At 39.3% G+C, this 27,847-nt stretch overlaps 1 protein-coding gene across 3 annotated transcripts in view; it reads left to right on the top strand.

The window, feature by feature from the left end:
• Positions 1-7,265: 7,265 nt before the first annotated feature.
• Positions 7,266-27,847, top strand: part of SLC14A2 (solute carrier family 14 member 2) — a 441,255-nt gene continuing 420,673 nt past the window's right edge. For 2 of the 3 annotated variants that reach the window (XM_019652890.1, XM_019652888.1), the window contains exons 1-2: positions 7,266-7,489; positions 13,757-13,888. The gene's annotated coding sequence lies outside the window, so the exon portion shown is untranslated. Of the gene's footprint in view, positions 7,490-13,719; positions 13,889-27,847 lie in introns of those variants that run through there. The other variant, XM_019652889.1, reaches the window with a different exon arrangement.

Here is a 27,847-nt window from a genome sequence, read left to right as displayed (position 1 = left end):
GTCATAGAGAGGCCAGGGTGAAAACCAATATAAGTCAGGGGAGGCATCCTGGAAGAGGTTGATGTTTATGTTTGTGACAGTCTTATGGGTTCTATCTGACCAACCCTTCTCAGCAGTGACTCAGCAAATTGATTTCAGAGGCAGCCTCTGGGCACTTACATGCCACTGATGGGTTTATAATGAAAATGCTGACGCACTGCTAAGTTGCACTGGGACTGTTGAGCAGCACTACAGAATTGAGTGCGTCATTTCCCTCTGAACAATGTGTCTCATTCATTGCTTGAAGTGTGACCATTCATGTTGAAAATGAAATTCTGCAGAGTGATCTGCTTGGGGAAATTATTCAGAGCTACTCACTTAAAGATCTTGCTATCTTTTGTGGTCCTCAATTAAAGCTCACAAGAACCTCTCCAGAGTGAGTTGGTGCCAATCTAAGCGTTGAGAGAAGAAAAAGTGATAAAAATGCAAAGCTTGTATGAACTTTCAAAAGTCATCTTTAAGGACTCCAGGGAGCAGCTAACATTGATTATAACTAAAACACCTAGAATACTGGTATAAAAGAAAGAACCATGGACTTGAAATTAGGAAACCTTGGTGCTAGTCCCGAGTCTGCCCGTAGTAACTTGGGTGCATTTGGGTAATTCAGAAATGTACACATTTTTAGACATAGAAGGAATAATGTAGCTTAAACATTGTTTTTTTGGTAAAAAATAGAAAAACATAAGGCATACAAAAAAATCTAATAATACCTGGTTTCCATCGCCCCTAATTAATAAGCTGGAATATTTTGCTATGTTTGTGTTGTGTCTTTTTAAATATACAAATAACTAATATATTATGGATAAAGGAAGTCTTCTTTTTCCCCTCCTCTAATATGCAATCACTAGCATGAGTTTGATGAGTATGATTCTTTTAGTCTGTTTAAAACATTCTATAGAGTTGGTTACAAATATGTATATGTTCATTACAGTATTTTATTAGGGGTTTAAAATTTTTACCTAACAGGCATTGATGCTATATACAAAGTATTATTCTGAAACTTGCATCTCCATCTACATTTGGATTTATTTCTACCACCTTATTTTATTTTGTGTGTTCTTTTCAGGTTACTTTTGCTTTACTTCTCTTTACCCTTCATTAGCAGTCTTTATTGGATTGATATAACTTGATTTTTGCTCTTTTCCAACTTACACTGGTTTGTAAGTTATGCATTTTATTTCTATTCCTTTAGTAGTTCCCCTCAAATTTTCAATATACATATTCCATTACTAATTTTCTAACAAAGTGTAGTATACCTCATTACTCCTTAGATTTCCTAATTCCCAATGTTCATGCTACTACCATCTAGAATTTTCATTCCAACATGTTTTAAACACAAAAGAAGCCTATTTTCTTTAATGTTTACAATAAACATCTATGTATTTTTATCATCACTATATCCAGTTTCATTGCTTTCCAACTTTCTTGAATCCCACTCCTAACTTCTTTTTGTTTGTTTGTTTGTTTACTTTTTTTTATTAGTTTCAGGTGTATAAAACAACGAGACATGTAATAATAGTTAGACATTTACACCCCTCACAAAGTGATAATCGCCCCAATCTCTACCCTTCTAACATTGTATATACCTGTTACAATTCCATTGACTATATTCCCTATGCTGTACTCCACATCCTATGACTACATATATATATATATATATATATATATATATATATATATATATATATGCATGTGTATATGTTTATATATGCACATGCATATATATGTATTTAATTATAATTGACATTCAGTATTATTCAACTTCAGCTTCAGGTGTACAGCACAGTGGTCAGGCACCTACACAGTCTATGAAGTTATGAAGTGGTCTCCCTAAGTCCAGTGCCCATCTAGCACCCTACATAATCTTTACAAAATTGCTGATTATATTCCCCAAACTGTATTTCATATCCCTGTGGCTATATTGTGACTACTAATTTGTACTTTCTAATCCCTTGACCTTCTCCCCTATCCCCAATCCCCTCCCATCTAGCAACCATCAGTCCACTCCTAACTTCTGAATTTATTTTCCTTGTTGATAAATTATATCCTTTAATAGTTCTTACAGTGAGTATCTGATAGTAATAAACTCATTCCTTAAATGTCTGAAGATGTCTTCATTTTACATTTACTCTTGAAGGCATAACTTTCTACATTCACAATTATTTCCCATAACACTTTTAAACCAGTTCTTTCATTAATGAAAAAATGAGGTGTCAACCAGACTGCTGGTTTTTTTAGGTAATTTGTCTCTTCTTGTTGGGTTTTACAGTTTTCTCTCCACTGCAGTGTCTATGTGTGGATATATTTTTATTTCCCCAGCTGTGCACACAATGGGTTTCTCTAATCTGAAGGATTCTGTCTCTCTAATTTGGGAAAATTTCAGCCATTACCTAACTCTTTTAGACTCTCTCCCTTATTCTTTATATGTATTTTTCTTCTGAAATTCTTATTAGACATACTGATGCTTCTCAGCCTCCATGCCAATTTCTCTCCCATTTTTCTATCACATTGTCTTTCTGTTTTTATCCTAGGAAATTTTCTCAGGTCTATCTCTCATTTTGCAAATTCTTTGGTTGTGTTACCCTAATGTTTAGGCTACTATTGAGTTTCCCACTCCCCTTCTTTCTTTCATTGAGGATTTCAAAGATATTGGTTTTTCTAAATGTCCTTTCAGGTTTTTCCATTATTTCTATGACTTTGAATAAGAATCCTCCCATTTCTTTGATCTTACTCATCTTTTGGGGAGTTGCCTCCTGTGCTCCTTTCCTGGAAGACCATTTCATGATTGTCCATGACCCTCAGTGTCTGGGCCCCCAAGAGGCTTTATGTTGGCAGTTCAGCTCCATTCTCAGTGCCCATACCTACAATAGCCTGGGAACTAGGCTCCTGTGAGAATCTTGACTTAGACTGTAGGCTTTGGGAAAGCACCATGTTTCTAGAAGCCACCTGGGCAGACAAGAGCGGAGGTTTCAATCTCTATGAAGCGTCGCCTGAGCCCAGTTTGGAGCTCACACGTTCCCATTTTAGCAGCCGGATCGTCCACACATCGCTAATCTCATCCCCTTGCTGATCATAGGTCTTCAGCCTCTGCCAGTACCTGTAATTTCCATTTCTTTTTGGTCCTTGGATATTTGGAGGTGATATTTAGTGTGTTTTGGTATTTATTTTTAAATAAATGCATTATAGTCTGTGTGTTTGGCATTGGAAGAGTATATTATGCATAAACTTTCCTCTACCATGAAAGTGCCCTTCATTTTTCAGACAGGGAAACTAAACCCCAGGACAGTGAGATAGCTTTCTCAAATCACAGCCTACTTATTGCCAATACAGGGACCTCGGAGATATTGCAGTTTCAGTTACAGAACACTGCAATAAAGTGATTACCGCAATAAAGCAAGTCACACAAAATTTTGAGTTTCCCACTGCATATAAAAGTGATGTTTACACTATACTGTACTCCATTAAGTGTGCAACAGCAGGTTTCTTAAAAAATGTACATACTTTAATTAAAAAACACTTTATTGCTAAAAAATGCTAACCACATCTGAGTCTGTTGGAAAAATGGCACCAATAGATTTGCCATTCAATTTGTAAAAAGTGTGATATCTGCAAAGTGTAATAAAATGAAGCACAATAATAGGTGCTTCTACGTACAGGTGTGTCTGTATGTAAATGCTGAAGCACTTCCTCTCTGCCTTAAACACACTGCACATTGTCTCTTTACCTCAAGACTTTTGATGTTCAAAATTAGAATGTAAGGTCTACCTTGCCTTTCGCAGTTCATTATTGAGAATTGCAGGAATTGGCATTACAAATAAATGTGAAAGTATTTTGAAAATAAAAAGCTTAGACTCTTATTAGCATTATCATTTTAAAAGTTCTACTGTGCTGGAGACTATTAAGTGATGTCAATATTTACTTTCATTGCTAAGAAATTACTTCTGATTTTTTCTACTGTAGAATTTGCTTTTTTCATATACCATTTCTACCCTCAAAGTCATTTTTGATATTAAGTAAAAATAAGACCTCTTAGATAGAAGGTAATGTACTAGGGTCAAGTCACAGAGACTGAAGAACAAATACATTTTCATACATTCAACAAACATTTGTTGAATACCAATGTGTCCATGCACCTAAGTTTTGCCTGGGATATATAGTAAGTAGATTACTTTTTAAGGAAACAACCTTTTTATTTTAGATTTATAGAAAACTTTAGATGTGTAGAAAAATTGCAAAGATAGAGTTCCCGTTTACCCTACACTCCTTTTCCACGATCAATAGCATCTTACAATTTACAGTACATTTGTCTCAATTAATGAACCAATACCGATACATTTTTAAACTTTATTTAGATTTCCTTAGCTCTTACCTGTTTCCCTTCTAGGATCTCATCAAAGGCACCACATTGCATTTAGTCATCATGTCTCCTTAGACTCCTCTTGCCTGTGAGAGGTCAGGCTTTCCATTTTTAGATGACCTTGATGGTTTTGAGGGTTATGGGTCAGATATTTGGTAGAAAGTCCCTCAAATGAGATTTGTCAGTTTTTCTCATAGTTAGAGTGGAGTTATGCCTTTCTTAAGGCAGATCACAGAGGTGAAGTGCGATTCTCTTCACTTATCAAGGATATGTGCTATCCAGAGACATCATTTTTTATGTTTGAGGTAATGTTTGTAAGGTTTATCAACTGAAAATTTCCTCGTTTTCTCTTGTCCATATTGTATGCAGTCTCTTTGGAAGAAAGTCACTATGGGCAGCCTACACTTGGAGAGTGGGGAGTTATGTTCCACTTTCTTGAGGGCTGATTATCTATGTAAGCTATGTGAAATTGTTCTGCTTGGGAGATTTGTCTAGTCTCCTTATTTATATTTATCTACCTATTTATTTATTTATTTATTTATTTATTTATTCACTCATTCATTACTCACTCACTTATATCGGTATGTATTTGAAGGGGTTCAGAACATGCCACCTGAAAATATACCACTTTGACATATTGATTATTTTGACCTGTAGGAACTTGAGAAACAGCAGATGCAGAGAGAGCTCTCTGACCTCCCCTTTTCTACCTAAAACCAGGTCCTAAGATTTTCAATAAGAAAGGTGCCCCCTCTGTACCTGGATGAGAAGAGCATTCTTATCACAAGAGGTTGAAATTCTACTTAGACGTGGACCTATAAAAACAAATCTACCAAAATAACTCTCATCTTCCATTAGTTTCCACCATCTACTTGCTAGTCATTATCCCACAATTTGGTGCCTCTAAACCAAACCCCTTTGTCTTGTCACATTCTCACAATTTATCTTTCTTTGTTCAAAAAGTTATACTCATATAAGCGTTGGGGCCTAACGACTTCTTCGGCTCTTCATTTTCCTTCTGAAGATGCCTGTGTACATGTAAAGGTATTAAATAAAACTTGTGCACTTTTCTCCTGTTAATCTGTCTTATGTCAGCTTAATTCTTAACCCCAGCCTCAAAACATCAGATGGTAGAAGGAAATTTTCGCTCAAGGATATTTGTTTTATTTTACTACTTTATTTATTTTGTTGTCCACATTGTTTCAGCTTTGGCTATTGGGAGCTCTTGCCTTTTGTGTTTCTTTGACATTCCTGCTGTGTGTGTGTGTATGTGTATGTGTGTGCGTATTTAAATACTTTCTTACTTTTTGGTGTGGCAAGATCTCTAGACTTATCGGATATATTTCTTGCCCCAGTACTAGAATCAGCTATTTCTCCAAGGAGCTCTGGCTCCTTTTAATAATGAGGTTATTGACTAAAAGGAAATCTTACATTGAATCCAACATGACTAGAGATTATTTTCTTTATTCATTCTCACTTGTAAAATATTTGGTATTTGTTCTGTCAGTCACACAGGAATGCTGAGAGCAGGGTAAATGGCTTCATAAAACCATTAGAATTTTTTGCAAGGGATGACGTTCAAAATGGGGATGTATAACTTCTGGAGAAAATTGGGGAATTCCACAAAGATAATAGAGAACTTCACCTTCATTTGCCCACTGAGACTACACACATCTTCTAAACGTGGGCCTAATATTGAATTGTCAAAGGGAAATGTGTTAAATGCAAGAACAAGTTAACATGGAAAATATACTAAATTTTAAGAAACAGAATTCCTTTTCTTTAGTCAGAACCAAGGGCAGTACCTCAGCAGTTATTAATAAGCTATTGTTGCTGGTTTAAACAAAGAACTTAGAATGTTTATTTTTGCAATGTATCTGTTTATGTGTGCCTAGACTCCAAAGCCTAGTTTTATTTGTAAGGTTCCCCAACAGAGTGGTAGATATATATAGCAAAAGCCCAAAGGACAGCATGCTGAGCCTTTGGGAAAACTGTTTCATTTCCAAAAGCAAGGGATAGACGTTGAAGCTTAAAGGGAGCTGATCCTTAGGATAAAGTCATAGCTAATGTAAGGTTTTCAGAATAAAATATAAGATTTCAGGGAAGTCTAGGGACCAATTATGTGATGTTCAAAAGAAACAGTGAATACTACTGAGCTTTAGTTTTTACCCTATGCTTAAGGCAAATGTGTGCAAATCATTCTACCTGACGTTGGGGAATAGAAGTTTATTTTTGTTTCTTTTTGTGATAATGATAATGAAGAGGTGGAGAATGACAGGAAGATGATGGTTCTAGGTTCCTGAGTTTTAATTTGCTTTAGTTCTGAAGTAATCACGGTGATGAAACTTGACTTTGGTCTGGTTGTTTCTCGAACAGAAAGAGACCAGATTCTCTGGAAAGGTTTCCCTTGACCTTTCCTTTGAACCTGCCTCTCCTGCCTCAATTTCATGGTAAAGTATGCTCATGTACCAACCTCCAAGACAGCCAATTTGTTTCTCAAATGGAGTTTTCCATCCAGAGAAGGCCAGGTGTATGAACCCTCCTTATCTCCCATCAGCTCAAAGACAAAAATGTCTTATGAATATAAGATTTGTAAAAATTTAACCTCCCAGTAATGTGTAAAGAAAAAAAAAAACAGGAGGAAGAAATGTGGTGAAGGGGAGGCCAACCAGAACCAGAGTGGCCACAGAAAGAATGACCTTCCAATGGTTCTCACTGGGGCCCCTGAGATGGGTTGTCTGGCTACTTAATAAGAAGCAAATTCTCCAATGGGAAAACAACCCAATCCTCACGTAACACTTGACCATCGAAGGAGAACGAGATGCTGATGAAAGCAGTCCAAGGGGAGGGACTTCAAAAGCCAATCCCCTAGAATGACAGACCCACTTTAGTGCTCAGGCACTGAAAGAGTGAGGAAGGGCTGAGTGAGCCAGCATAGCAAACGTCTGGACCCCCATGTGTCCTCCATGTTGGCTGCCTTTTCTGCCTTGATCACCTGAGAAGGATCCCAATTTCTTATTCAAAGTTGTCTCTTTGGCGACATTGGCTCCTCGTCTCAAAACTGTCATTTCAAGGCTCAAGAGGAACTGAGGGGTAAGGCATAAAACTCCTTCTTTGACTTTGTCACCTTTTGCTAACATTTGGAAATTCTTTTCTACCTGTTCATGGGGGAAATGATTGATTTCTAAACTTTTTTTTCTTTCCCTCCTCATCCACCAAAAATTAAAATGCAATGTTGTATATGTGTGTATATACGTATGTACATATATATATATATGTACATATAATCATTTTCCCAGTATTAAAATAGTTGATACTGGTTAGCCAAAAATATAGATGATTTGAAAGCCTTTTGAAAATGGGATCTTACTTTAGATGCCATGGAATGATATAGCTGTTATTTCACAAGGAGCATCTTTCAATTAGTTTATTTTCAACCCCCTTTCCATGCTTCAATTCCAACCCCAATTTAGATTACAGTGTTAAAAAGTTCATCATAAAATGTAGCCTTGTACAAGGAGATGATCTAATTATTCAGCCTTGCTGTACCAGCCTAATAAATTATGCAGTTTTGCCCGCAGTATTTCACCTGAGAGAATGAGTGTGACAAATACTATAGTGCATGAATTCTCCAGCCAGCCTGTGTAGGTGCCAGAGCAGAGAATGTTTAGTGCCACAATCTGAGAATTGGTTTTGCAGAGCTTGAAGAGTGAATGTTAACAATTCTTCTATTTTTTTGGTTGGAGTTGAGAATATGCGTTATACCAAAGGGGCTTGTATGCCCATAGAATATACTATATGTGATGATTGTTGTATATTTAATAATGTTCAAACAAAGAGCATGCTGTCACCTAATTATTTGTATATTATTCTAGAATGGTAATGAAAAAGCTAGAAAGAATTTCTAACCCCCCCTGCGAAGAGTTCAAGGGAGTTTGAAACAGATGAATATCAGCCTGCTGAGGCTCCTGTCAGTGGAACAAAAGGGTATATTTACTATCTGTGCACAAGGGAGGAAGTTTCAAAATTTATTCCAACCATTTGGGCTCACTGAATGGCTGTTAAATGGAAACCTTCTGGTCTACCTGGTGGTTTGTGCTACCTTCACCATGGTGTGATTGTGGAGCTGAAGTGTGTGGCTCCCTGTTGACTGTGCAAACTTCTAACTGGTCTGATGCAGAATTGGGGTTTGATGACCTCTGCAAACACTGTACTATGGTGTGTTCAGATTCTGGATAAGGGTGGGTTTAAAGGCAATGGAGGTGAGCATGTATTCTTATTCTGTTTTATCAATAACTCTCTCAAGAGTGAAGCGGATATTGTAAATGATCATAGCTAAAAAGCTGAATTCAAATTGGCATTTGCAATAAAGGAAAGACAGTTAATGAATCATTGTCTCATAGTCAGCCTAACTGGCTGATGTCAAGAAAATTTTTATTGGACATTTAAGCCATGACTTTATATCAGTGAGCCAAATCCAATTAATATATTTTCATGAAGTAAAAGCAACTTCTGATTTTTAAATCTCCACCTAAGGTTTAAAAAACTTTTCTAGGTAATATACCTAGCCAACTGCTGGCCAGAAACACCACTCTGCCTTACATTCCATGTATGTAAATTTTGCATGAGGAGATAATGTCATGAGGTGAGGAGGAATGGGAAGCCGGGGGTAGTTTTTTGAGAGAGGAGATACCCGTCTTTGGTAGCAGCTCTCTCAATTTTGCTTAGAATACGTATAGGAGAGGCAGATATTGAGGTAGAGTTATGGCCCTCACCATGACCTGGAGCTCGGCGAGAACAGGGGGCTGCCACTTGGTGCTGTGCATGAGGACCACTCTGTTTTCAGATCCTTTCCTCCTGCACCCCCACTTCCCTGCATCCCAGCATTCCAGCATCCCAGCACCCCAGCAGCAGTGGGCCTGGACTTTCCCCTGCAGCAGCAGCAGCTATTAGGCAGCACAGAGGGCCAGAGATCAGCATGACCATTGATCCACTGATGAATGATACCTTCAAGTCAGCGGGCCAAAGGTGGTTTAAGTATGTTGTGTACAAGTACAGGTTGCATAAACTTTGGGCCAGTGAATCTAAGGACAGGCTGAAATGTTCTTTTATCAATTACCTTTAAAGGTTTCATGCAGTAAGTTGCAAAACATTTTATTATAGTCTACTCTAAATTATCTGGGGATGTAAGGAGCCAAAAGAGCTGGACATCAGCATTGGTTGAACAGAGCAATGTCATGAGGACAGTCAGGGATTAAACACAGAAGGAGGGAAAACATCATTGCCGTTGTGGTGCTTGTGAGCCCTTGATGGAAAATAGATCGAGTAGGTACAATTCACAGACATACGACTCCAGCGCTTCACTGTTTGCATCAAAGCTAAAACCCTGCCACTAGGAAATCAATTCTGTAAGTTTAGAGATCTTTTCGATATGTCACATATTAAAAATGTGGTGATCCTATAGAACATGGAACACTTCAGAGAGTAAGGCCTTCGAGAGTAGATTCCTGGCTGGACCCATTCTGGAATCCACTCATCCTTTTATTCAACAAATAGAGAGTGAGCACTTCACATATGTGAATTGCTGAGATCTCAACGAAGGAATCTGCTTTCGGAACCCCTCCAGGAGACAGGATGAGGAGCGTGGAAAGAGGGCGGGGGGACGTCCAAATAGAGAATAGGGAGCGAGGAAGGACAATGGTTCAGATCATGGGTTCTGATTTGGAGTTTTGCTTGAAGCAGAAGGATCTCCATTAGAGCATGAGGTGGAGCCACGATTTGGAGAAGCTGGTGGGAAGAGAAAGGCCGTGAAAATAGAGGAGCAAAATATGTTGTTTATCTGCGTATGTGAGAGAGCAGTCATTCAAAACAGGATCAATCTTTATATTGCAGTTTAGAAGATCATTATTGTAATAGACCAGATGAGATTAAGTTCTGACCACCCCCCAGATATGCCCCTGGAGCTGTTGTGTGGCTTGTGTTAGCCACGGGAGGACACACTTTCCTGAGATGCTGTGTGATGCAAGGGCATTTGATGAAACAAGCTCCAACAATGACCTTTCAGGAAAATCACACACACACACACACACACACACACACACACACACACACACACACACACACACTTAATTTAAAATGGGGTGTTGCTTTTAATACACTAAGGCTAGCCTTAATGTCCAATAAGTTGTAAACAATTTTATTGCATTTCATTTCAGCTTGGAAGTTCTATGATTATATTTTTATAGGCCTTTCTTGTTTATAATTGTGTGTCTATGGCAATTCACTTATTATTTCCTAAGGGGTATTACTTTCCCTGACCTTGTATGTTTTAAAGAAGGCTGAAATATTACACTTTAAAGACAAAAGTAATTGGAGCAATTGAACACCATAAGCAGCTGCTGTGCAGGTGCTGGTTTGGGGACTTTTGTGACTCAGACCTCCTAACAGGGGGGGTGGGGGGGGGTGGCACGTACATTCTGCTAAGGATACCCAGAGGTTACAGACTTGATTCATTATCGGATCAATAGTCTGCAAGCTGTGAATATGCAGGAAACCAGAGTCTGTTGGCTTTTCAATCCATTGTGGAAATAAGGGTCTTTATGTGAACTCCGAGAGCGTTCTGGTCCAGTGAGTCAATAATTCCCATCATATCATGGAAAATGTGTTGCCCCTATAGGCTGTGGAATGCCTGGGGAATGTTCTTCAGTAATCAAGTGTCCTGCATAGTAGATTATGCATTAACTTTATAACCCTCGCTGGGACCTAACTGGTAAATAACAACACAGTCAGGTACATTGTACCTATTAGTTTCTAACGGTATGCTCTTGAGAAAATGGCGAGGCTTTACAAGAATTCCAAGCAGACTTGGGCAGGGGAGAAGTACAAATAGTCACTCTGGTCAAAGATTCATGTGGCGTTTTCTGATGTGAATATTTCCAGACTCTCATTGGAAGACAGGAAAACAAGGAAAAGATGGAAGCATGAAGGGAGGAAGAGGGAGGAAGAGAAGAGGAAGGAAGGAAGGAAGGAAGGGTGGGAGGGAGGAGAGGAGAGAGGAAGGAAAAAATGAAGGAATAAAAATAAATCTGATGGTGTGTGTGTGTGTGTGTGTGTGTGTGTGTGTGTGTGTGTGTAGTTGCAAGGTCAAGGTTGGAATCAACATCTAAGATTGAAAGTTTAGCCATAATACTTAATTGAATTGCTAACAATGGCTTGAGCAACAGTCTTCAAACAATAAAGAGGAGAAATTTTTGTTAAGAACTTGACCCTGATGAGTGACAATACAAGCAGTTAGAAATGGAACACAGAGCAATCATACAAGCATAAGAGAAATCACACGTTTCATGATAGAAATTATTCTAAGGCAGTTGGAAACACCTCTATTATGGCCTAAAACCAACCAACCAACCAACCAACCAAAAAAACCTGGAGATGCTCATAATGTTTCTTTAATAATAACTAACACTTGCAGAGCCCCTTATAATTTACAAGGCATTTTACAACAATTACCACAGTTAATTCCCACAATAACCCTGTGAGTTTAAATATTAGAATTCCTATTTTACAGCTGAGGGAACTATTGCCCAGGGAAGTTAAGTAGCTTTTGCCAAGGTCACACAGGAGTCAGCCATAAAACCAGTACCCAAAGCCAGATCTTTTGACTGCAGATTGTCCCGCTATCTCAGCCTCTCTGCCTTTATATCCATTAATCCCATTCCAGCTACTTCTATAAGGTAGAGATAGAACTACCTGGAGGACAGAGGACATGCTTGACACAAGCCCATCGCCACCTGAAGCTGCTCTTACAACCAACACAAAACTTGGGCTTGAAGGTCTAGAATTTCAATATACATATTTTTAAAGACAGAAGTAAATGTATATATTCTTCCCCCCTCAAGTGCAGTTCTTTTCAGTATTTCTAACTTCTATAATAATAAAGCTTTGTCACCGTAGTTAGTTAAAAATATAATAAAACCACATGAGTTGCTGAGTGTCAAGTCATAAAATGTGACTCTGCTTGTGGATGTTGATTTGGGAGAGACATAAGATGGGAGATGAAGGTAGTGTAGGTGGATAACTAGAGTCATTACAGCTTCCTGGTCTAAGACATGGGCCAGGTGCTGTGAGGGAACTCGTGATGAGCAGGTAACCACCTCTGCTCTCAGAAGAACCTGTGATCTATTGAGAAACATACTGCACACGTGGAACAAAGAGAGAGCACAAACGTGGGGAAGGTGAGAAAGTGTGTGCCCTGTTTAGGGATCAGAGTGAGCCAATTGACTAAACCAAAGTGTTCGTCCTTGGAGAGCAGTAGAGAAAGAACCTGGAGAGAGAGAGAGGGAGAGAGATATTAAAACACCAGACTGAGAAATTGGATTTTATCCTGAGCACAGGGGAGCATCATGGTGAGTGACACAGTGGGGTGGAGAGCATAGTGAAAGTGTATTTAGGGAAGGCAAACATAGTAGGGACAGAGAGAATCTATCGGACAGGAAAAGTCGTGGATTGGAGAGACCTGTTACAAAGATATGGGTAGTATTCTGAGGTGACATAGTATGAACATAGAAATGCCAATAAAAGGCAGTTTTATCATTATTATTTACACTATTATTATTTATAAGAAGCATTCCAGAATTCTTTCTGAATTGTTTTGAGATGCATTATCCAAAATGGGTTTTGAGGGATACTAGTGTCTCTGCATATCAACAGGTAACCATGATCAAAATGCATGGAATTTATGGGGTTAACATTAGCTGCCTTTCAAAGGTATTGCAAAGGTTAAATGAGAAAGCATACGAAAAGGCCTGGTCCATTCAACAAAAGCTAGTCCCCTTCCTCCAACATGATTCGCATGTATTGCAATATTTCCCAACTTGTATCTATACCTATATCAACCCAAATCTATGTAACCTAACATATAGGTGTGTATATGTGTGTACACACATATACGTATGTATGTGTATATGTGTGTTCACACACACACATATTCATACCCACATATGTAATCATACTCATAAGAACATACACATGTGCCATTCCAGGTATACCTACAATGTAGGATTAAATCTAAGGGGGTATGGAATACCCACATATATTCACTTTAATCCCTATGTCACTCCATGTAGGGCCTTGCCTACAGAAACGTGATAGCTGGTCCTGTCCCTCTGTTCTGCGTTGGTAGGAGTACCCATGGGTGCCACTGATGGATCCTAGTGCCATCTAGTGGGGAATCCCACTTTCTGCCCCATAGTGCCTCCTTGTGCTGACTCCAACCATTGCCCCAACCCATCATTTTACAGGCTGTTTCCTTTGTCCTAAGAAACAACAGTTCTGAGTGAGCTCCTCTGTATTTCTATTTAGGCTCTTTCCAGTTTTCCTTCTGGGTGTTCCTGGACATGAGGGCATATCATTGAAATAGTCCCACCTGTACCTACAGACAAGGAAAAGTCCCGGAGGACCTCAGTCCACTGTGCCAACTGGATGTGAATGACCGTGAGTACATGAATCATTTCTAAGTCCGTATATACAGGATCTAGAAGGAAAGCTCTATGTCCTCTAGTGAAAGCTTTCTGTGTTTGCTAAACTTAGGGATGATACTTTATATGTATATTTCTTTCTTTAGTTCAATGAGAACTTTGGCACACCAAAAGATGTCACAGGCCAATTGTTTCAAAGAGATGAGATGGTTTTGGTCTTCCTTTGTCTGAAGAAAGCCATGTTGATTATAGAAACTGTTACTACTACACCTCAATTAATCTATGGAATCCAATCCTCATTTTCTTTAGCTAGTAGATTTAATGCATCAGAAAGACTAATAACAGTGGAGAAAAAAACAGGCCATTGGAGCTGTGTCTATATAGCCAATTTATTTTGCAAGTTATTTAATCCAATCAGAATTTTAAAGGTGACTGAGAAACGTCATAGTGGATGAAATGAAGAGTAATACACAATTTCAAATTTTGCTGGTTGGTTAATTAAGACAAAGAACCAGTAAATGCTATTAAAATTCCATTGAATCGCTATCAGCATTCCACTGAAGTGATCAGTTAAAGTAATCATCCTATTCTGGTTGCCCATATAAAAAGAAAGCTTGGAAAGAAAGGGGGGATATCAATATGTGGTCCCCACTTGCTCTCTTCCCTTTGCCCTAGAGCCCAGGGACATTTGGGGTTTTTTCCCCTGCTTCATGTCAGGTAGACCAATACTAGTGCTGAGAATGTCACCTATCCATTCAATAAAAATGATAGAGCCTTCTGCCTAAGAGTTCTCTACCTCCATGATAAAACAAACATGTAAATAGAGAAAGGATACATAAGAGTGACAGAAAGACAAGATGAGGTTCGCTGCCGGGATAGGTCTGGCCTGAGTTTTCTACTACTGAGTTCGTAAGTCAGATCTTGTGGAAGGAGACAGGAATTCAGACCAGAGGTAAGTAGATCGTTGGACTCTGTTTGTGGACATAAATGAAAATTGTATGAATTTACTCAACCTGACTCATTATGAAAACATAACTCATTTGAAAGGGTTGGGTTTGTTTTGGCAAAGGTTGAATGCCCCAGTTTGCCTTCCTGCTCCTTTGTTTAAGGGGCAAGTGACGCTCATGGGACCTATCTTGCAGGAAATCAGCATCTCAGTCTCTGGGCTGGGGAGATAGAGAAGAAGGAAATGAAAGCACCATGTTTTTATTATGCTTGAAGTTACTTATTTGCAAAGAGGCTCTTCATCAACTGAATCTATCTATTACTCTGCCTATGGCCTCTCAGGTCTTCTGCCTTTGTTGCAATGTTACATTTTGTATCTAATATTTGTTGCTACTGTTTAGAAATCATTGTGACTACATCTGTTCTTTATTGATAATTTTATGTAGCGTAATCCATCACCATGTTGGACGTTGGGGCAGGGAGAGGGGCATTGCTTTGTCTCTCACTTGGTGCTCAGACAGCTCTCCCATTGATTTCTTGGCTCGCACATTCGTTAGATGATGATTTGCACTTTTCCTGTATTGTGTTTATCCAGATAATGTTTCAGATGTGTCTACAACATATCATCATTAACAACAAACATTTATTGAATACTTATGGGTTGTGGATCAGGCTCCAAGCTAGATGCGGAGGATAATAAGAGGAATTTAATGTTATCCTTACTCTGGAGAATTTTATTATCTATTGTTTGTAAAAAAAAAGATTCCTAACAGCTTATGCCCAGTGAGTGCTACAGGCGATAAATGCTCTTGGAATCCAGAAAAGAGAGTGATTGGCAGGAGCTGGACTGGTCAGCGGTGGTTAATGAAATGTGAGTGGCTTCTTAAAGGATGAGAAGGATATTTTTATGGGATACTGAATATAGCGAGTTTCTGAATACCATTGTGCCAGATTAAAAAAAAAGTAATGCCTATATCTTTAAACGACAATTGCCTTATTAATTATTTATGAGCTTAGGACAGAGAATCAATACTCACCTGCTTTTCACAGTGCTTTTTGCACAGTTCTATTGTTAATAGCCTCACACACCTCATCATATACATCAAGGAAAAGCCAGCCAGTCCGTTAGCTTTCTCATTAAGACTCCCCTGGCCTGGTTGCCAACTTTTGTCTCAAATTTCTCCCTGACTGGAACCTCCAATCAGAAAAAAAAAATGTATATTTAATGACTTCTTAAAGTAAAGCGGATTTTAAGGGAAGAGAATAGGAAAGGGGGGGGAAAAAAAGTGACTTTCTTGTGAAAGTTGCCTCACTGAATCTTCCAGAGACTGCAAGCTTGACCCTGGAGAGGATATTAGTTCCCCAAGGGAAATATCCATTTATGAGAAGTTCCAGGATTTTTCTCCGTAAGAGAGAGATGTTCAAACATTTTTGAAGGTTGAAAACTTTGCTTATTACTTTTGCAGGACTTTGCTGGTCCAGATAGATATTTACCTCAGCTTATTGACACAAAGGTTGGCGGAAACACTGTCTGTGGACAACAGTATTAATATTCTAAGGACTAAGCCCTGCAACTTTCTGAATACCAGTTCTTTTTTCCAGAACTCTCGCTGTGATTTCTCTTACGTTATTCTTTTTTATTTTAAATCTCTCTGTTTTATAATTTATTTTGGCTTTTGTGAAATGAGAGGCAAGAAAGAAATGAAACCCATATTTTCTTCCTTGTGTTTCTTCATACAGCATATATTTAGGGGTACCTACTGCCTACACAGCATAAAGCATCCCACAGATCTCTAGGAGACTACATGCTACTTGTTGTGGTAAACATGTGAAAAATGATGAACATTTACATGCTCTAAATTAAATGAGTCAAAAAAAAATAAAAGAATAAATTTATTTTCTATACCTGTTCTCCTCAATCCCACTAGTAATGGTAGGGGGGATTTAAAATTTCCAATTTAAGGCAATTCAATCTTTTTCATTTTAGAATAGTTTCTTAGGTCTAATTTGGACACTTTTTAGTGAATTTGAAGTGTACATGCTCGATTAGGGATATTTCCCCCTTTTACAAGAAGCATCTCTGCGTCCCTTCCCAAAATGGCTGGATGTGTGCAGGGTAAGTGGACGTGCCCTCTGGCGATAAGGTGGGCAGCCCTGTGCTCTCCTCCCTTCTGTCGACCAGAGTGAGGTTGGTCCGGTCAGGTTCCTGAACACTTTATGCTGGTATCTCCCTCCATGGCTAATCTCACCTGAGTTTTTTTGTTTGTTTTTGTTTTTGTGGGTATTGTGTTGTTGCTCACACCATCAAAATATATAGTCATCAAATAAACCTGTTGGAGAGGTCACAGCATTTTTTATCCTTCTCATCTAACCCAGTGTTACCAGGGTCTCAGTACCTCTATGTCCACAGAGAATTCAAGGGAACGTAAGGTAGCCCTGCATACAATGCACACGTCATCTGGAATCAGGGCTCTCTGTCTCACACTCATTTAAGACCTCCCCTAGGCATCTTGGGAATCCAGGGTCAGAGAAGCTGAATGGATATTCTATTGTAGAAAACCCGCAGGCTACAGAGTCTAGTGTTTCAATCAGCTAAATTTCCACCTTTGGTCCAAGCCTAAGGCCAGGCCTTCGATCCTCAGAGAACCTGACTATATTCTTACCCTGGGGGCATCCACACAAAATCCTTGTCCTCTTCCTCGCCTGGGAGTGCTTGCTGCTATCTTACCTGGTTGGATCTTCCCTATTATTTCTATTCTCTGCACTATGCGTTAGGGTAAAATTCTGCCATTGAATTTGCCAGGCTTGGCTTCTGATCTGAATTGGGGAGATACTGGAATTTAGAAAGTCCTTTCTTTCTTGACCAAGTCTGGCTTTCAAAACCTTTTTGCACTGTGGACTCAAAAGCTGATTTCCCCCCTTTTCTTTCATTCCTATTTTAACAATTTGAATCATCCACAAAGCAATGGGTGCCTCTAGTCAGATAGGGGGAACACATGAAAATACATAAAAATATATATTAGCCATGTTACAATGTCTACCTAAAACTATAGAGAGAAAGGGCACGGATCTGAGTAGTTATTAGAGTACGGCTGTAGTAAGAGTTCAAAAGTTGGACCACAGTGGGTTAGAACATTCAGGGATAGCTTCTCATGGGCAGTGGGGCTTGATCTGGGTCTCAAGGATGGAAGAATTAGGGTAGATATGAAGAAGAAGAAATGGATCCTCAATCAGGTTTACTACCTTCTTCCCCCGTACTCCCAGAGTTCTGTATTTGTAACTCATGCACATGTCAGTACAGTTTTTGTTGTCTTCAAGTTACTCATGGGTATGTCTTCCTGTAAGATTATAAATCCATGTAAGACATGGGTAAACACACTTTGTATTTGTATCTATAGTATTACTTAGCCTTGTGCATGTACACATGAGGCCTTCGATATTTAAATTTTAACATGTTAAAAAATTAGGATTTTAAATTATTTTCGCCTTAGCTCTCCCTTTCAAAACTGCTGTGTTGCTTTACCCCCTGTATGAAAAAAATATTTTCAAAAAAGAAATCTGAATATTTTGTATTCTTCAAATACCAGCTTCTCAAATTCCTTTTATCTCCTTAATGTCTCACTGTTTTATCTATGGGGTTTACATATGATGGTCCCCTCAAGTTGTCATTTCTTTTTATTGTGGTAAAATATACATAACATAAAATTTACCATTTTAGCCATTTTTAAGTGTATAGTTCAGTAGCTTTAAGTATATTCATATTGTTTTGCATCAGTTACCATCATCCATCTCCAAAAATGTTTCATCTTCCCAAACTGAAACTCTATACTCATTAAGTAATAACTCCCCATGTTCCCCCATTCTCCCATGTCACTGGCTAACATTCTACTTTCTGTCTCTATGATTTGATCACTGTATGTACCTCATATAAGTGGAATCATATAGTAGTTGTCCTTTTGTGTCTATCTTATTTCATTTGGCATAATATCTTCAAGAATCATCCATGTTGTAGCATATATCAGAATTTCATTTCTTCTTAAAGGCTGAATAATATTTCATTATATGTATAAGCCACATTTTGTTTATCCATCCCCCTAAGTTTGTGGTGAAGATGAAATGCTCATTATCATTTACTGGGCATCTATATATATCTTTGAGTATTTTTTGGTGACTTGATTCTCTTTATGTTATGATATATTTGACTATTTGACTCAAGGGCTTAAATATGGTCCTTTCTATAAAGAATATGCCATGTGCGACCACCAGAAATAGCACTTCCTCTAAAGCAGTTAATAGTAGTTTTAAGGTCAAGCAACTTGGATTTTTAAAATAAAAATAAAAATGTTTTTATCTTATGCCTTTGTAAGCCATTGAATTGGCTGGAGACATCAAACTGATGTTCCCAGACTGCTAATTCTAAAAGAGCCTTTCCACAGAAGGGGTATGTGAGGTCAAATAAATTTGTGAGTTTTGCTTCCAGTGGCACCTCTTGTAGGTTCTCAAGGTACATAAGCATTTAAAAAAATCTCTGAGAAGTCTTGCTGCTTTAAAAAAGAATGCTTGTTTTATCCAGCATTTCCAAGCACATCTAAACTCAGAATCATTTCAGTTGCTATTTTGGTAATACTTTGAAATATTTTGTATTAAAACAAGATAAAAATCTTCAAGATGATAACAAAATAAGAGCATCAGAGCTGGAGCTGAGTGGATTGTGACACAGAGACATAAATTTTTCTCTATTGTCCCATAATTAGGACAAAGTCACTTAGAATCATAGAGAATTCACTTGTTATTTGTTTAAAAAAAATCCTTTAGCTGAACTGAAGAATTTATCTTTTTTTGTATGGAAGAATTTGTCCATACAAAGAACATTGAAAGATAGATGTAGTAAACAATTTAAATATTTTTGTCTGCACTGTTGTGGAAGACATAGCAATGCTATTTGAATAAATAAATAAAATTTACTGAAATAAAAGGCTGTTTAAATCAATTTTTCATATATTCTTTTGATCTGTGAAGCAATTAATAAGTAAAAGCAGTTAAGTTCTTTGTTAAAAGCATGTTCATCACGCAAAAAAATGGAGTTTTAGCCATGATTTCCTCAAGTGGTAGAATCTAGTGAGTGAGACAAAATGAAAGGTGGAAGGAGATTATCAAAGCCATGGATGAAATATGCAAGGATCTATGTGAGACTTATAGGGAAGGATGCATTTGAAAAACAAGCAAAGAGAGAGAGAAAAAAAGTCTGTTTTCACACTTCTGAGAATCTCAAATACTAGTTACTGAAGACTTTTCACAACTTAGTAAATGTCTCATTGTTTTTAACCTCTGTTTTCTGAATTTCCCTGAGTAAACACCTTTAATTTACTTTTAAACAAGCAAGGGGGTTATTGAGAGACAGGGAGGCAGGGAAATACACCCAGAAACTATATTTTAGGAAGGAGAGCATCGCTACAATGAAATGGAGTGGGAAGCAGTATAGAAGGGGGCAGAAAATAACTAACGTGCAAAATCAAGTGTAAATAAACCACGCAGATACTAAAGGTTTAAGTTGTCCCCTAGGCTGAAATTTGTAGAGGGTTAAGACTGAATCTTTGCCAAATTATAGATGTTCTGGGAAGCTAAGTTCATGTGGTGAGGCTGCTTTGTTTTCTGACCACTAGTAGACATGCAGTAGGTATTTGGTGAATGAATGGTGGTCTAACTTAGAGCTCAGATAATGTTATTAGACAGAGAAGAAGGAGAAAAAGGAGACGGGGGAGGAGGAGGAGGAGGAAGGAGAAAAAGAATGAATGAAATGGCTCCTTATCAGGTAAAGTCATTCTTAATAGAGCTAGGAAATGCCTACTCCTGGTAGTAAGCAAGTAAGATTTGGAAGTTGAAGAAATGCCTCAAGAAAGAACTGTCATCCACTCATGTTTAAAGCAAGTCAGTGGTCTTAATTGAGAGACCACCTTCAGTGGGTTTCTCTTTCAGGAGTTTGTCTGAGGTCAATTCCATTTAGAAAGAAATGTCAAGTCTTTGGGGCAATCAGACTTATCCAGGTAATTATTACTCACAGACTGAATGTCAGTTTTCTCATTGCTCAACCCTAGGTGTCTAGATTCTTTTAAGGGGAAAAGTTGTTTATCAAACAAAATGTTTCAGGTAGCCATTAATTCATCAAACTGAGGCAGAATTTTAAACTTACCTGATTTAGGCTTGATGTGGGTCCAAAAGTGAGTCCATGGGTCAGCCTGTCTATCTCCCTTTTGTCACACTGGCTTTGGAAAAAGACATAAAGCTGTTTGGGGTAGAATCTCAATTACATCTGCTGAAGATATTTGACAGCCTGCACTCATGCTCTTTCATTTGGAAGACTTAGAGATGGATCTTGAACTAATTTGAACAAAAAAAGAGGAATATCGAGGTCTATAAATTTGCTAGGGCTCTCATAACAAAGTACCACAGACTGGGTAGCTTAAACACAGAAGTTTATTTTCTCACACTTCTGGAAGCTGGGAGTTCAAGATCAAGGTGTTGGCAGGTTTGGTTCCTTCTGAGGCCTCTCCTTGGCTTACAGGTGGCTGTGTTCTCTCTGTGTCCTGACATGGTCTTTAATCTGTTGTTTGCACATCTCTGGAGTCTCTTAATATGTCCAATTTTCTTTTCTTATAAAGACACAAATTATGTTGAATTAGGGCCCTCCCAAATGCCTTAATTTTAACTTAATCACCTCTTCAAAGGTCCCTATTATAAAATATAGTCACATACTGAGGTACTGTGGCTTAGGAATTCAACATATGCATTTGCAGGATGGAAAGGAGGCACAATTCAGCCCATGACACGGTTGATTGATCAAACCATCTAACTGGTAAGATGAGAGCTGGATTGGGAAGACCAGGAATAAAACACGCTCAAGATTCTCTTCTTCTAAACGTTGTCTTTGCTCTTCTCTCTCAGTCAGCTTTAGCATTACAAATGGCTTCTCCAGTATGAGGGAGCCATGGCTTTCAGCATCTCTGGAAGTTCCTTTCATATATTATTAGAAAGAAAAAGAAGTGTCCTCAACTTGAACTTGAAATATCTTGAAGAAAGCCTCTGACTGGCCTATCTCGCATCAGATGCTCTTCTGTGATCCAATCAGTGTGGCCAGGAAGTGATGCAGTTTGATTGGTCCAGGTTCAGCCAGTGCCCACTGCCAGATCAGTCACTGCAGCCAGGGCCAGGGAGATAGGATCTTACCAAGATGGCAGACTTCATCTAGAACATATTTCAGGAGTGAATTGGATGGAGAGGAGGAGGAGTTCTCCCATAGAACCTTAAGGGAAGTGTGACCCAAACAGATACCCCAATGTGTCTTTTGTGGGGTCAAACACAGCCATGGAAGGAGAAAATTTTCATCTAATCTAATTCTCAGCAATTTCATCTAATCTAACTAGGGCAGCGCTTGGTGGGAACACCCACAGTGTTTTTGTTTTTTGGAGAGGAGAGAGGTGGTTAGTGAAGACTTCATGTTGACAATGACCTTAAAGGTAACTCCTAGGAGGAGAAGGCTAGTCAAGGGAAGTGAGGTGTGGGGAAGATGTGCAAAAGGCTTATGTGGGGGCTTTTAGAGGGACCGTAGGTGTTTGAACTCAGTGGATTGGAATGCAAAAGCTGAGGCTGGAGAGCTCATATCTTCAAAATAGGCAGAGTTTGGAAGGCCCCACAGTGGGTATATTTTTTACTGTTTTTCCATGAAACAACAAAGTTCAGAACTTGCATTAAAATAAAGGTATAAAGGGGAAGGGGAGAAAAATGGAAAGCATAATTTGGTGTGGGTTCTCTTATAAAGCTTAACATTTCCCATAGCCTGAGTGGAGAACTATTAGTCTGACATTAACTGTGGCTCTGGGTTGGGAACATCTCCTCTTTGGTTCTCAGTTTACTCATTTATTTCAAGTGGAAGGATTTAGACTGTATGAACTTTTAAGACCCTGCCAGGCAGTTGGTGGCTACTTATCTTTCTGTCCAACAAGTATGTAGCTTGAAAACTGGTTATCAGCTCCATCTGGCCTCGGTGCTGACCTCTGTTTTGGAATGCAAAAATCTGTATTTGGCACAGGTCCTGTCCATGAAGAACTGCAGACTAGTCATCAAGGCTTAAATGTGAACAATGTAATATTAGTGCAATGTCCCCGTACTGAAACTGACATGGGAGAAATACAGATAGTTCGGATTTAAGGAAGAATCAGAAGAAGAAGAAGGGCGTTTGGACTGCAGTGGTGAGAAAAGTTTCACAGAATGGGTGCGGTTTCAACTGTAAGCTGTAAGGATTGTTGTGATTACCATGGACAAAGACAGGGAGAGAGGTCGTGGGGCATGGGGGCTGGGCCCAAGCTGGAGTGGGCTGTGAACAAGAGAGCAGAGGTGAGAAAGGGCAGTTTATCCCAGAGAGAGACACTCAGGCCTGCAGAGTTCACCTACTGCCCTTCTGAATATCACTGCAAACTATCTCTTTTAAATATTCCAGACCATTTTAACCCCATTGTTTGACACTTCTTATGTCACCTGCTGGGGATCAACCTCCCAAGGAGTTGTTCCTACTGCTGGGAAGCAGCTGGGGATCAACCTCCCAAGAAGTTATTCTTACTTATAGTCAGACTTCAGTAGTGCAAGATGGTCTCCCCCTTTGTCAGCCCCTGCATTCCCCATTGACACTCAGCTGAGGTCACTGAAAACCCTTTACTTCCCTCTCAGTCCCACATAGGACCTCGGCCAACCCACTTAGATGAACATAACATGAGGGGCATGTGAGGGCTGCCACCTCTATGGTCATAAACAATCCTCATCACTGACAATCATGACCAACATGACCAGGTGCCAAGAATGCTAAGACTTTTGCAGTTACTATTTTATTTAATCCTTCAAATAGTGCTATGAGATGGGTTCTATTTTATTATCTCCCTTTTTCCAAATGAGAAAATACTGCTTAGAGATGTTCAGTGACCTTCCTAAGGTCACACAGGTGGTAACTGGTGGAGCTGGGACTTAGACCCTGGCCTCTCCCTGAAAATGGCTCCCGATCACTGTGCCTGTGTGGTCACAAAGGATGGATGTTCAGGATGGGAACAACCCTACCATAGGGGCAGGAGTCACTTGCCATTGCACAGAATATCCAAACCTTAGTTAATTGATGTGGGATTTCTGCTCTGCCTTCCTCTATGGAGTATTTGGTTGGTGGCTATGCTAGGGCATGGTCTGGAAGATGTGGGGGTAGAGTTGGGCTCTAAAGAAAATACAGAATGTTTGCTAAACAAAAGAGGAAGAATATATTTCAAGTGTGGAATTTTCATGGAACAAGTATGGATGTGGACATTATTGTGGAAAGATGAGGCAGGATTGTGGATGGAGGCACACAAGAAACACTGTGTTGGAGCATGCATTTGGAGTCAGGTAAAGTGGGTTCCAACCTTGACCTTACCAAATCCATAGACAAGGCACAACTTCTCTGAACCTCAGTTTCCTATTAGATAAAATAGTGCTCTTAGAAAAGTATGGTGAAGATGGTTCTTTTAAAAACATATTAAATTCTGGAACAGTGCCAAGCCAAACAGTGCTAAGCTACCATTTCAACTAATGGTAGCTATATTTTATAATTGCTTTTGTGATTGCAGAGTGAAATCTTATCCAGCTCCCTAGGCACAAAATGATCACTCCTACCTGGAAACTTCCACTTACCATCTCACTGATACCCCTTCAACCTTCATCAGTTCACCTGTGTTGTTATTTCATTGAAGAATACTTATTTAATCCCCATCATATATCAAGCACTGTGAAGACAAAGATAAATAAAAGAAAATCCTTTGACAGATGCTTTAGCATATGTATACATATACAGAGGGTATACCAAAAAAAATGTATACACATTTTAAGAAAGGAAAAAAAACTGTACTAAAATTACACTGGTAGTAACCACTTTGAGTATCTCTTGTAATTGCAGAAGTCAAATGTGACTTGTATTCATCGTTTGTTATTGGTATATATTGAATATTACAATTTTAATACAGTTTTCCTTTCTTAAAATATGTATACATATATTTGGCACCATACACACACACACACACACACACACACACACACACACGTCTTGTCTCCCATCTAGAATACAAGAAAAGAAAAAATTCTTTATTGCTGTCCTGCAAGTCGGGAAAAATCAAGTATAGTAAAAAATCCTGGTGTTGCTAATGGATAGTTGAGTAGGAATCCCAACCCCAGATAGGCCCTCATTTCCAGTGGTTTTCATGGTGAGTGTGTGTGTGTGTGTTGGTGGGATCAGCCATCTGGGTTAGTCTTCAGTGACCTGTTCCTACTAGGAGCCTTTACATAGGAGACAGCCACTTTCTTTTCCAGTGACCAGAGGGGACACAGATGCCCTTCACAGCTCCCAGAAGGGCTCTGAGAATAAGCTGGCCCTGAGGTCCAGAGACGGGAGGTCATCTACTGTGGTCAGGGCCTGAGGCTGGGTTTCAGAGGCTGGCGGACCCCCAAGGCTCCATGGGGCAACTCTAGGGAAATGGGCCTTTGTGAAATGCTCCTTTGATGAGAAGCATAATATAAATACAAATTGTTATTATGTCAGCTTCTGAGGAGCCACTTCAATCCATTTGGGCACCTTTGATTTTATTCTCCAATTGCTTTCCTCCTTTAAAAAACTTAATAAGAGCATGTTTTATCTGGCCTCAAGGGAGTAATTTATTTATTTAAAGTAATAATAAAGTTTCAGCATAATCCCTGGTTCCCAAGGGGGAAGGAGACTCTTTGAACGACTTAGTTTTCCCATCCTTCAAGTGCCAGGGAGACCAAGCAGCTGCCGACGGCCGCGGTGGTGTCCTGGAGCCCACTGCTATGGCAACGGCCAGCGCCTCTCGGGCCACTGGGAAACAGGGGCATGGAAAATGGTCTCATAACACTCTTCCTTCCCTCTCTCTGCTACAAGTTCTCCCTCCAAGGAAACCGAGGGGTGAAGTGGAATGAGGCCCCGGATCAGCTGGGGGAGCCTCATAGCAGCTGTGAGAGCTCACCATGGGCAAGTCCACCTCAGGCTCCAGAGTGGAAGCCCACGGGGGTGGGGGGGTAGCTCTAGGAAGATGGGAGGGGTGACTAGATTCTTCCCAGTACAAAGCGAGAGGTGAGGCTCCGAGAGCTGGAGGAGTGGGCCCCGCCTAGGGATACAGGAGGAGTTCAGAGAGCTCAGACTCCAGTCTGAGCTGAGGGATGAGATGCCCCTCTATTAAGAAAACCAGTGTGATTTGATGCTTATTGGCCAGCCAGTGTTTTACGTATTTCATGTGTATCATCTCCTTTAACATTTACATGAAGCACATACCACTGTGATTCCTATGTTAGGGATAAGTGAAATGAAGCTTATGAAATTTAGGTAATGTGCCCAATGACACTTATTAAAGTTAGTTAACTTCCCCCAGGTCAGAAAGCTAGGAATTGATAGACCTGGGATTCAAAACCAACGCTGGTTCTAGAAGCCAAGTTTATAACTACATATACATTGCCTCTCACGTTGGATTGCTTAGAGAAAGCTCGTGAGAGTGGCTATATCAGTTAAGAGTACTTTTATTGCAAGTAATAATAATAATCCCTGCTTACAGTGACTTAAATAAATAGGAGTTGATTTTTCTCTCCTAATAAGAGCCTGGAGTAGGCGCCAGCAGATACACCTTCAACGGCTCAGTGTGAGGGAGGCTGTTTTCTTAACCTTTCTCTCATGGACATCACCTTCTTGTCACAAGAAAGCCGTACACTTCCACACATCACATCTGTATTCAAGGCAGGAGAAAGGTTGGTTGCCAGCAAAAAAAAAAAAAAAAAAAAACAAAAAACTTTTCACCACCAACCTCCCCCCAACAAAAGCAGGCTTCTTATGTCTCATTGACAAGGAGGGGGTCACACAGCCTCTCCTCACTGGGAGGAAGGCAGAGGAAAGCAAGCATTTCTACATTCTACATTGGAAGGGCAGGAGTGGCTTTGTGCAACTTCTCCACGGCTAAAATGTGATCTGAGCATTGGATTGTCAGAGAAGGGGAAGGTGCCGAAAAGGAAAGGTGCAAATATAAGAATAGTGAAACTGGGCTAGGTCTGGATCCCAATTTGCACGGAGAATTGGTGGGAGCATAGATTGGAAAGTCAATTGAGACATTAATCATAGTGGAATTTAAATATCAATCCCGAAAACCAAATTTTATCTTTATAGGCAGGTACTCTTGTTTCTGTACACCCACCAGTCACATTCTCTTACTCCATGTTTTAACAATATGCATGTGTTAATTACTTTAATTTGCTAAATTTCAAAGAACTTGCTGCAAAGCTTGGGGCTGGATTCCACTGTAGAAAAAATGTTCTAGGTTCATATATGAATACATCCTGTGTACTCCATTTAAAGTTGACTGTATTACTTTTAATAAATAATGGGAGAATTCTTTCTTTTCTAGTTCCATTTTCTCATTGAGAATGTCCCTTCTATAAGACAAGAGAGAGAATCTGTCATTGATTAGAGGAATTAAGAGTAAGAGACAATGACAATAGGGGTCATATTAGGTGACGGGATAAGGCATGATTTATTATTATTACAAAATTTTCTTTCAAGTTGAATTGTATTTTGGTAAAAAGAAAAGAAAAAATGTTTAGGGTCATTGAAAAAAAATATATGGTCAAGTTACCATAACAGTGGCTCTAACAGAGAAAGGGATGAGTCTTAAATGTAATTGTCAGAAACTTTTATAGAGGTGGCACTCTTACCAGCAGGCTTGGGGGTGCACTTGGGGAGCCCTATCTTAGCTATCTCTTTATGTGGGCATCCTTTGTCCCCCTCCTGCCACCAATTGAGGCCCTCTGTGGCTTTTGGGTTCTTTCAGCCTCTCTAGGACTATTCTTGACTCTTGATGACACAGAGGTGATGCCCAGCTCACTGCCACAAACAGGCCCTCAGTGTCCCTCTTTGAAATGGATATCTTCCTTAGGGTCTCTGGACCTGCCCCCTTCTCCTCTCACTGCG

Source organism: Hipposideros armiger, unplaced genomic scaffold (genome assembly GCF_001890085.2).
Source record: "Hipposideros armiger isolate ML-2016 unplaced genomic scaffold, ASM189008v1 scaffold_189, whole genome shotgun sequence".
In the NCBI taxonomy this organism is placed as follows: domain Eukaryota; kingdom Metazoa; phylum Chordata; class Mammalia; order Chiroptera; family Hipposideridae; genus Hipposideros; species Hipposideros armiger.
This window is presented reverse-complemented; position numbering and strand designations above follow the sequence as displayed.